Below are 9,856 nucleotides of genomic sequence, written 5' to 3' on the forward strand. Positions count from 1 at the left end.
AACATATACTAGTGGATACCCCTGCGCTACACTGCGGGAATTAAGCGAGAATTTAGTCGGTATAGTTTGGTTTTTTGTTGGCATCGACACTAGTTATAATTAATAAAAGAGAAAACTCCAAAAATGAAATCTTAATATACCTAAAAGAATATTGACACGTATTTTACATTAGTTGAAAACTATAACAAATATCAATACCAGTTCCAGTAATACCAATACCGGTACTGATGTTGCTCGGTCGGAATCGGTTTCTCATGGTAGCGGCACTTGCATAAATTAAGATACAAAAAGATACTCTATTTTGTATATTAATTTATACCGGAATATCTAGCAAAAAATTACACATAGTCGTGTATTCAGACTTTTTAAAAAAGTTAACAAACACAGACTGTTAGAAATATCAAATTAATAAAATATAAATAGATTAAAAACGTATATTACGAATACCTGTACTGATATAAAAAAACATTAAAAATTTTAAATTATGTAATTTTTAGTTAGTTTAAATTAATATATTAAGCTAATGAGAACTTCAAATATTATAAGGCTATAGGGTGTGGTCATGACCCTCATGATCACCATGATCCTCCACATAGGCACTATGTCATCCATCTTTAATTTACCATTTAAAACCACTACCCTAAGGGTGTGGTCATGACCCAAACCACTATCCCCTTTATTTTTTTAATTTATTTTTGTCTAAAAATTTTCAAATGGGAGGGTCGTGGCAATCGTGGTTTAATCCATGGGAACCACCATCAATCAAGGAGGGGGGGGGGTGGTATACCATTTAATTAATGGTCCTATGTGGAAATAATGTTCCAATCCATGACCCTCACACCCCATAGCCTAAGTTAGGAACTAAATGTGATGCATGATCTCTTTATACATTTGTTGAAATGAAAAGTAGTGGAGGGTTCAAATGAGAAGAAAAATTTTGTAAGAATAAAAAGAATAAGTTTTAAACCAATAGAAATGCTCCATTTTACTTCATTTAATATGTGTATTTAATGTTATTAATAAGGGCATATAGGTAAATTTCTAATTGTAATTAATTAGCTAACTAATTAAATTTGTAACTCACTTTTAAATATACTCTTTCAAGATAAAATAATTTAGGGTGACGGACAATTTCCGACACGTGTAGGATAAATTTTAGTATGTGTAGGATAAATTCTTAAATGTGTATGATAAATACAGATATGCGTAGGGTAAATATATGTAAGATAAATTTTGAAATGTGTAGAATAAAATGTTTTTGGCTTTATTAATGAGAGATAACATAATTAATAGGAGGAGTTATAAACTATTTAATGTTTTACCATTATACCATTTCTTCTTTTTCTTCTCACATTAAATTTATTCTCAAATGAACCTTCACCATGAAAAGTAAGTGAACATTTAGTGTTTATATGCAGGTTTGTTTGAAATCTGGTGTTCAAAATTAAAAAATAAAAATAAAAATTTACGTGTAGTTAATACGATGTATTTTAATATATACTAGGTTGTTCTCACCGGTGCGTTGTGGCGGGGAACCAACTTGTTTTGAAAGCAAAAACAACTAAAATAATTAAGAGCATGGTAGTTAATAACGATTTATGTTTCATTTAGGGATTTTCAGTACAATAATATAAACTATTTATAAAACCCATAACTAAATTCAGTGACGCCTAACCGTCCCCCGGCAACTCGCACTCCCAAAGAAATTATGTTTAAAGACTCTTTAGCATTAGCATCACTTCATTCGAACAAACAATCACCCAAAGGTTGCTTTTTAACATATAGTATAATGTGTTGTAGTGGGTCAGTTTAAGTGTAGTTAAAAAAACACGTAACAATGGTATATTTTTACATGAGTGCCGGATGGTTTAAAAAATCAGAACACTATAAAAATGTCTAAACAACTGGCTGGTTGAAAAATAAGGTTACGTAAATGAATGTCGGAACGTAAATAAAAATAACTCATGTACACCGTTAATATTATTTGAAAGTATATATAAAAAAAATGAAACAAAATATGACATAGTAACGGAAAATTTGTTTAAAATTTAAAGCAATGACTTTATTAAAGTTCCATACAATGTTGTATCTGCATTTTTCCATATAATGTTGTATCTGCATTTTCTTTTACACACATAAAATTTCTTATTGAGTTAGTATTTAATCTTTCATCTACATATTCTTATAAAAAATACAATAACCAGTACCATTTTCTTTCTCCTCTACTTTCAACCACTACGTTTTTCTCACCCTGTTTTTAACAAAAAGTAATAGCAGTTTGATGTCATCCAGGGGCGGACATATAGTGTAACTAGTGGCAACCTTCGCTACGGCTTGGCGCTCCGGCGGTAGTGCAAATTTTGGAAAAATTTGACGTTTTTTCGATTTCGTTACCGCTTATTTATAAAACGTTATGGCTAGGCGGATTTTCTAGATCCGCCACTGATGTCATCCAAGATTTTTCCACCCGTTTCAATTGAAAATTTTGTACAATTCTCTTCTAGTAATAGTTTCGTTTGATTGTGTATAGTCAACATTATAAAAGTCGTTGGGTTGACTACTTTTGACACACCCGTGACATCCTGCTGCATGGTGTCAGCCCAGGCCCACGGGCCTTTATTCAGTGTTTATGCTTTTGATTAAAGTCAAAGCATTCATAAACTAAACGTCGACAAGGCAATGAGGCATATTAACAAAAAAATAATATACAACTTAATTATCATATTAAGTTTATCATTCCTTGTCGTATTTAACTTCAAAATAACAACTAAAAAAGAACATTATGACTCCATTAAAATATGTTAGAAAAATGTAAGGTTTGTTCATATATTATATTAAAATTTTAAATTATAATGAATCAAATAAATTTAGTTACCTGTACCATTTTTCATTGAGCTAGTATTTTGCCCGCCTCAGCGAGACAACACACAATTTGTAATACGTAATGTGTGTAAGTTAATTGCAAAACAGGTGTGAAAACACAATGCGTAAAAGACAATTATAAAAAAAGTGTAAAACACAAAGGTAGACACGAAGTGTAAAACACAATACCTAAGACATTTCGTAAACACGCAATGCATTGGCATTTGCAAAAGTATGAGTATCATTCTAAGGGTAAAAATTGCATTTTTTTAAGTTGAGCGAGTGTAAAAACATAGTAACAATGCAAAGGGTAAAAACACAAAGCCTAAAACTTGAGGGAAAATAATAGTAGGGTAGAAAACGGAAAAGTATAAAAGTAGAGGGTGATGGCGGAATGTGTCAAGGGGAAGGGTAAAAAAGGAAAAGTGTAAAAGTAGAAGAATGGTAACGGAAATGTGTAAAAGAGAGGGGATGGTTGAAATGTAAAGGTAGAGGAGTGGTGGTATACAAATAATAGTATATATAAATAGTACTATTTTTATCATTGTATAACTTTTAAATGTAACGTTTATTTAAAATTATTATTATGTCATAAATTAGATCTATTATATTATTAATAATTGTTATACATTATATTAATAACTAGTTATTATAATATTATGATCTAAGTTAACGGTTTATATATGACCAGTAAAATATTTTTATAATTAATGGTTAACATACTATGTCATAAATGGGTAAAAAAAAGGAAATTAACAATATTAAAATAGAATTAATTACTTTTTCCTACTTTATAAAACATTTTCTTATTTCAACTCATGGCGGATCTGGACTGGAAAAAAAACTGTTGAGGTGAAATATTGTGATGACACATATCCAACATTGTATTTATTAATTAGGTAGTATATAGAATGATTTTTATAAATTAATAAACAAATACTTTATAATTAAAAAACATAAATATAATATTATGAACCTTGTAAGTAGCATAGGAACCAGTGGCAGAGCTAGCCCATTAATTTAGAGGTATCCTGAATTTTTTTTTACCGTGCAATCATACAATAATAAAAAAATGATACTAAAAAGTAAAAACAAATATCTAATAGATTTGTCCTCTTCTTTTTTTCATAGCTTAAAATCGTTTCATCACATTGTCGTATTTTACTTTATTAAAAGTTTCTTTTTCGAACGCAGAAACCATAGCCTTGTTCAAATATTCCTGGCTCATTCAATTGCATAAATCCATCTTGACAAGCTTCAATTTAGAAAAAAAATTTCAACGGTTGCGGTTGCAACCGGTAAAACCAAAACTAGCTTTACTACCCGATAAACCAAAGGACAAGAACTATGTGTTCTGATTTCCACCATAAGAGCAAGATCAATTATTCAATTATTGTTATGAATGTATCATTTATATGGTGACTCTCCACACACATAACTCCTATAACTCCTATCTCTTTGATTTCTTTTGTATTAATGTATGTGCCTATATATAGTGGCATTTGTATATGGTGTAAATAGATCAATCAATAAGATTTACATTCCTTCATTATCTTATTCTTCTCTTTATATTACTAATAGGTTTAGTTGTTTCACAACACGTTATCAGCACGAAGTGCTCTCACCAAAACTATAATCCCCTGCCATGGAATCATAACATTCAAATTCAAAGTTAATACAAAAGATTATCATAGCATGTTCAATTGTTGGTGCATTTATGTCTATCGCCTCCGTTAAGACAGATCGTAGCATAAACAGATTAATTCTAGGCTTTATATTGTAATATGTAGGAAAAGGCAAGGTGGCAATTCTGTAATTAATGAGAACTCTCATTAAAGCCTTGGCCTATAAATAGAAGTGTTAGGGTTAGAGTTTAGAACTTTTGACATTTGCTACTTTGGAGAGCTTTAGAGCTAGAGAGAGAATCTAGAGAGAGAAAGTGCAAAAGGTGATTCACGTGATTGTACGATTTCATATCTTTGAATAGAATCACAGATTTAGTACGTTCTTGTGTTCGGTCCACGCACGTGTACGGATTCCGCACGTCACACGTGTCGATACGCAATCGTTACGAAGTCGAAAACCGATCCTACAAGTGGTATCAGAGCAGGAGCTCGATTGTACGGATCAAACACACAAAATCGCACGAGAAAACATCAGATTCAGAGTCAAAATTGCAACAGATTTGTCAAATTTCTCACTCTACTCATTTTCTTCACGTTCTTGACTGAAAATCGCCAAATTAAACGAGATTTTACAGTTAAAAATCGTTGATTTTTTGATATGTTGTGCGAAATCAGTTGATCTAAAAGCCTATAAAATTTCAGAACTTAATTCTAAGCGGTTTGTGAGATATTGAAGATTTTTGGTTCGAAAAGTTTTAAAAATGTTTACTGTTACTGTTGTTGTTCAAGTAGATGATCACCGATCGGATGGCCATCCGATCGGGTGACCATCCGATCCAAATCAAATAAGGTAAGGCACAATTGTCGGTTGGTGACTCGATCGGATCACCATCCGATACTCCGTTCAGTTCAAAGTTGTTCAATATTTCAAACAAAGTTAATTGATCGGTGAGACATAAATGACATAGGTTCACGTAATTCATAAAAGCCCACGTGAATCAAGTAATTGCACCGGCCCACTAACTTCATCGGTCCAATTGAATTGTGTTAGTATATTTTGTCGGCCAAATTTCAATTTAATCAAATGTGCATGTGATAGTTTTGAGGGATCATTAAAGACCCACTTGATGGCCCATGTGTTGATTTGAGAAACAATTATTTGATACATAACAGGTTATCGGTCCAATAGGAATTTGATTGTAACAAAGATTGCATGTGAAAGAGATTTTGAAGTTCAAAGTATCGAGTGGTTACTCGATCGGATCACCATCCGATCATCTAACATAAAGTGTTTACTTTGAAGTGTCAATTATCGAGTGGTGACTCGATCGGATCACTATCCGATACTTTGCACCATATCACTAGTCGATACTTTGCACCTTCACTCAACATATATTTGTCTTGATCAATTAATAACAAGCACATGTGATTTGATCTATACTTTGAACAGTCCAATCATTTTAAAAGATGCTTTGACTTGATCTATGTTTTAATTTGAGAAATAAGTAGATTGTAAAAGTTGAGTTTGCAAACTATCAAGTGGCTACTCGATCGGATCACGATCCGATCCACGTGTATTGAATTTTTGTTTAGTCCAAGTATTGAGTGGCGACGCGATCGGATCACCATCCGATTCACAGCACATTGTTCATTCAAGATTTAAGGTTCAAGTGTCGAGTGGCAATCCGAACGGATTGCCATCCGATCCTAAACTGTTCATTTGCTTGTGTCACAGGTTCAAGTGTCGGATCATCACTCGATCGGATCATCACCCGATCGGATCACCATCCGATACTTTATTGGTGTCACTCGATCGGATCACCATCCGATCCTCAACACATATTGTCCAAGTGTTGGATCTCCACTCGATCGGATCACCATCCGATCCTCAACACATATTGTCCAAGTGTCGGATCTCCACTCGATCGGATCACCATCCGATCCTCAACACATATTGTCCAAGTATCGGATCTCCACTCGATCGGATCACCATCCGACACCTAGCAGTCAATTGATTAGGGAGTCAATCGTCGGATAGTCACTCGATCAGATCACCATCCGATCCGTTGTCATCCGATCATTGTTATTCTGTTGACCCTCGTTGACCACGTTCGATCGGTTACTCATCCGATTCAAATAACTGTTCGTTTTTTAAACTGATCATTTGTTGTGAATTTGCAGGTGATTCGTGTTGATAAACAAGGTGATAAATTCAAGAAACGTTTCAAAGATGTCGGAAATCGGCGAAGAGTTTTATAACACATTTTATAACGCATTTACATCGGAAGAAACTCCAGTGACACCAAAGAATGCTACAACCGTGATATCTGAGAGTTTGAATCATGGTAACGTGTACGGAAATCATCTGAGACCACCAAAGCTCATGAATATCGAAGATTATCACTGGTGGTATGAAAGATTTGAAACTGGGTGCAAGCCTATGCATATGATAGCTGGATCATGTTAACAATAGGATATGAAAAACCAAGAAATGAGAAATATGAATTAATCACACTTAAACAATTCACAGCTGATGATAAAAAGGAACATTCAAGTGAATTAAGAATGATAACTTTACTTCAACAATCTGTCAGAGAGGATATTTTTTCACTACTTCAGCATGGTGAAACATCTAAGTCAATTTGGGAAGCGTTATAGTTGAAAGCTGAAGGTGGGAAGAATATCAAGAAAAACAAGATATCGCTGTTGAAGAAAGAGTTTGACTTGTTTGGTTGCATGAAGAATGAAACAGTTCGTCAAATGATAGAACGGTTTTGCCATCTTAAGATTGAAATGGAAAGATTTGGAATCCACAAAGACAGAGAAGAGATGGTGGATAAACTCGTCGAGGCATTGCCACATGAGGAAGATTGGAAAACCTATGTGATAGTTTTGAAAAATGATGATAAATTCGATGAGATGACGTTAGAGAGCTTGATTGAGAAAGTTGAGGGACATGATTTGTTATTACAAAAACAAAACAAGATGTCCAGATCTAGTTATCAACAGAACGTTGATCTATACTATCGCAAAGGAATGCTACAAAAGAACGAATCTCCAAAGATAAGAACATGTTATAGTGCAGAAAAGACTGGTGACTCGTCAAACAACAAATCTTCGAGTTGTGATCCAGGATATCATTCTTTATCTGCATCTGCATCGTCAAAATCTAATCCAAACCAGGATTGGAAAAATTCTCCACTTTTGAACAATGAGTTTGCTCAACAGCACATGAGTTTCTTAGATTCTATTCTGGTATCTTACGAAGGTTTAATTGCAGGTAAGATCGGGAATCCAAACATGATGAAGGAGGATTACGATCAAGTCGATCCAGAAGAAATGGAACTTATGGATATTCGTTGGTGCATGGCAAGCGTCATTCGAAGAGCTCAAAGATTCATGGAGATAACTAGCAAAAAGTGCTTGGAAGGCCCAGACATGAAGATAGGTTTCGATAAGAACAAAGTCACTTGCTTCAAGTGTAAACAAAAGGGGCACTTCAAGAGAGAATGCACGAACAACAAAGCTGATGATAGCGTGAATCCTTTTTATGAGGATTACTACAAAAAGGCCATTTATCATCAGAATAACGAGCAACCAACAAGAAAGCAGATTGAAGAAGGATCTTCTAAAGAAAAGAGACAAGCTGTTTTGACACTTCGTGATAGTAGTGAATCCAGTATACAAAATGAAAAATCTGTTTGGGATGATTTTGATTGGGATAAATACTTCGATGAGGAAGAAGGAGTCCGAATTGTAATTCATGATGATGAAGGGTATGATTGGAGTCAACATGAAAAAGAAAATGGAAAAGCCAAGGCAATGGTTGTTGAGATCAAACAAAGTTGAGAAGAAAGGCATGCTCGCATAAGGCTGGATGAAGTGTATGATGCCTACAAGGAAGCAACACAAGCAGGCAGGTGGAGCAAAGAAAAGGAATGCTTTGTCGATCCTCAAGGAAACCCGACGGTTGATCCTGAGAAGGTTGATTTTAAAGCGTTAGTTGCTGCTATACCGACTGTGAGTGTTTGGTGCAAAGGCCTTGAGGAGATTCCAAGGTACAAAGAAAAGGTTGAAGAAGGCATAAAGAAGGTGATATATGCCAGTTTGGAGAAGAAGAAGAAGACGGTTGAGGAGATTGTTGATGAAAGTGAGAAGTTGGTGAATGAGGTGAAGAAAGCTGATGAAAAATCTGAGGAAACTGTTGCAAAGAAACAGCAGATGATTGAAGAAGATCAGATTCAACAAGCAAAAGAAGCCACAGTTCCAATCACTGAGGTAACAACTCAAATAGATTCTTCTGATCAATCAATTGATAATAAAGCTGAACAACAGTGCAAGAAATGCATGGAAACGTGCAGTGCTTGTACTGAAAAGTATGAAAAACTTAAAATCAGATACATTGAATTTACTAAAATAGAAAATATTTTCAAAAATAAAAGTCATGAAATGATTGAAAATGAAAAGCTTTTGAAACAAGCAAATGAAAAGCTAAAACAAAAATGTGATGATCTTGAAAAAGAAAACAAAATTTTGAAAGAAAAGTGTTCAGCTGTTTGCAACGAATGTGTTCCAAAAGATAAAACAATTCAAGAGTTGCAAAAAGAATATGATGGAATGAAATTGTCATATCATACTGTAAAAGAAGCATATGTAACTTTGAAAAGTAAAGTCAAAAGTTTAGATGATAGATTGTCTGCATGTCAGAAAACAACAAAATTTCTTGAAGCTAGATATGAAGGTAAACAAATGGTTTTAAATCAATATATTGATGATGTCGCTAAGCTTAAACAAGAATTGGCGGATAAAGAAAAGATGGTCAATAAACTGCAAAGTTATCATGCGTCTTCCTACATTCTGGAACGTATTTTCAACATCACACCCGATGGGAAAGAGTCAGAATAGAACAAAAAGGGAATTGGGTCTGAATACCATCGGGTTCCACCACCGTTGGAGAATAATTATACATTCTATGATGGCGAGAAGGTGGAAAAAGGAATAAGCATGGTTGACCAGTTACCCGACAACATCAATGTGACTTACACCAAATCTGATGATATTAGTGATTCAGAGGTGGTTGGTAAGGTTGTTGAAAGTGTTCTAGCATAAGAGTCTACCAAAACAGATAAGTTTGAATTACAAGATGAAAATGAGGGAAGTTTTCATGATAGTTATCTTAAACACTCAAAATCTGAAAAGGTTGTGAATGATGATTCAAAAGGATTGGTTTATACCATGATTGGATCGGACAAACTATTTTCGGATAATGAATTCCCAATTCAAAATGTGATTTCAGATAAAATCAACAAAGTTTTCAAACTGGTAGAGATTGAAAAGTCCAAAATTTCAAAGTTTGCTGGAAAAGGCAA

This window comes from Helianthus annuus, chromosome 1 (assembly GCF_002127325.2).
Source record: "Helianthus annuus cultivar XRQ/B chromosome 1, HanXRQr2.0-SUNRISE, whole genome shotgun sequence".
NCBI classification, from domain to species: domain Eukaryota; kingdom Viridiplantae; phylum Streptophyta; class Magnoliopsida; order Asterales; family Asteraceae; genus Helianthus; species Helianthus annuus.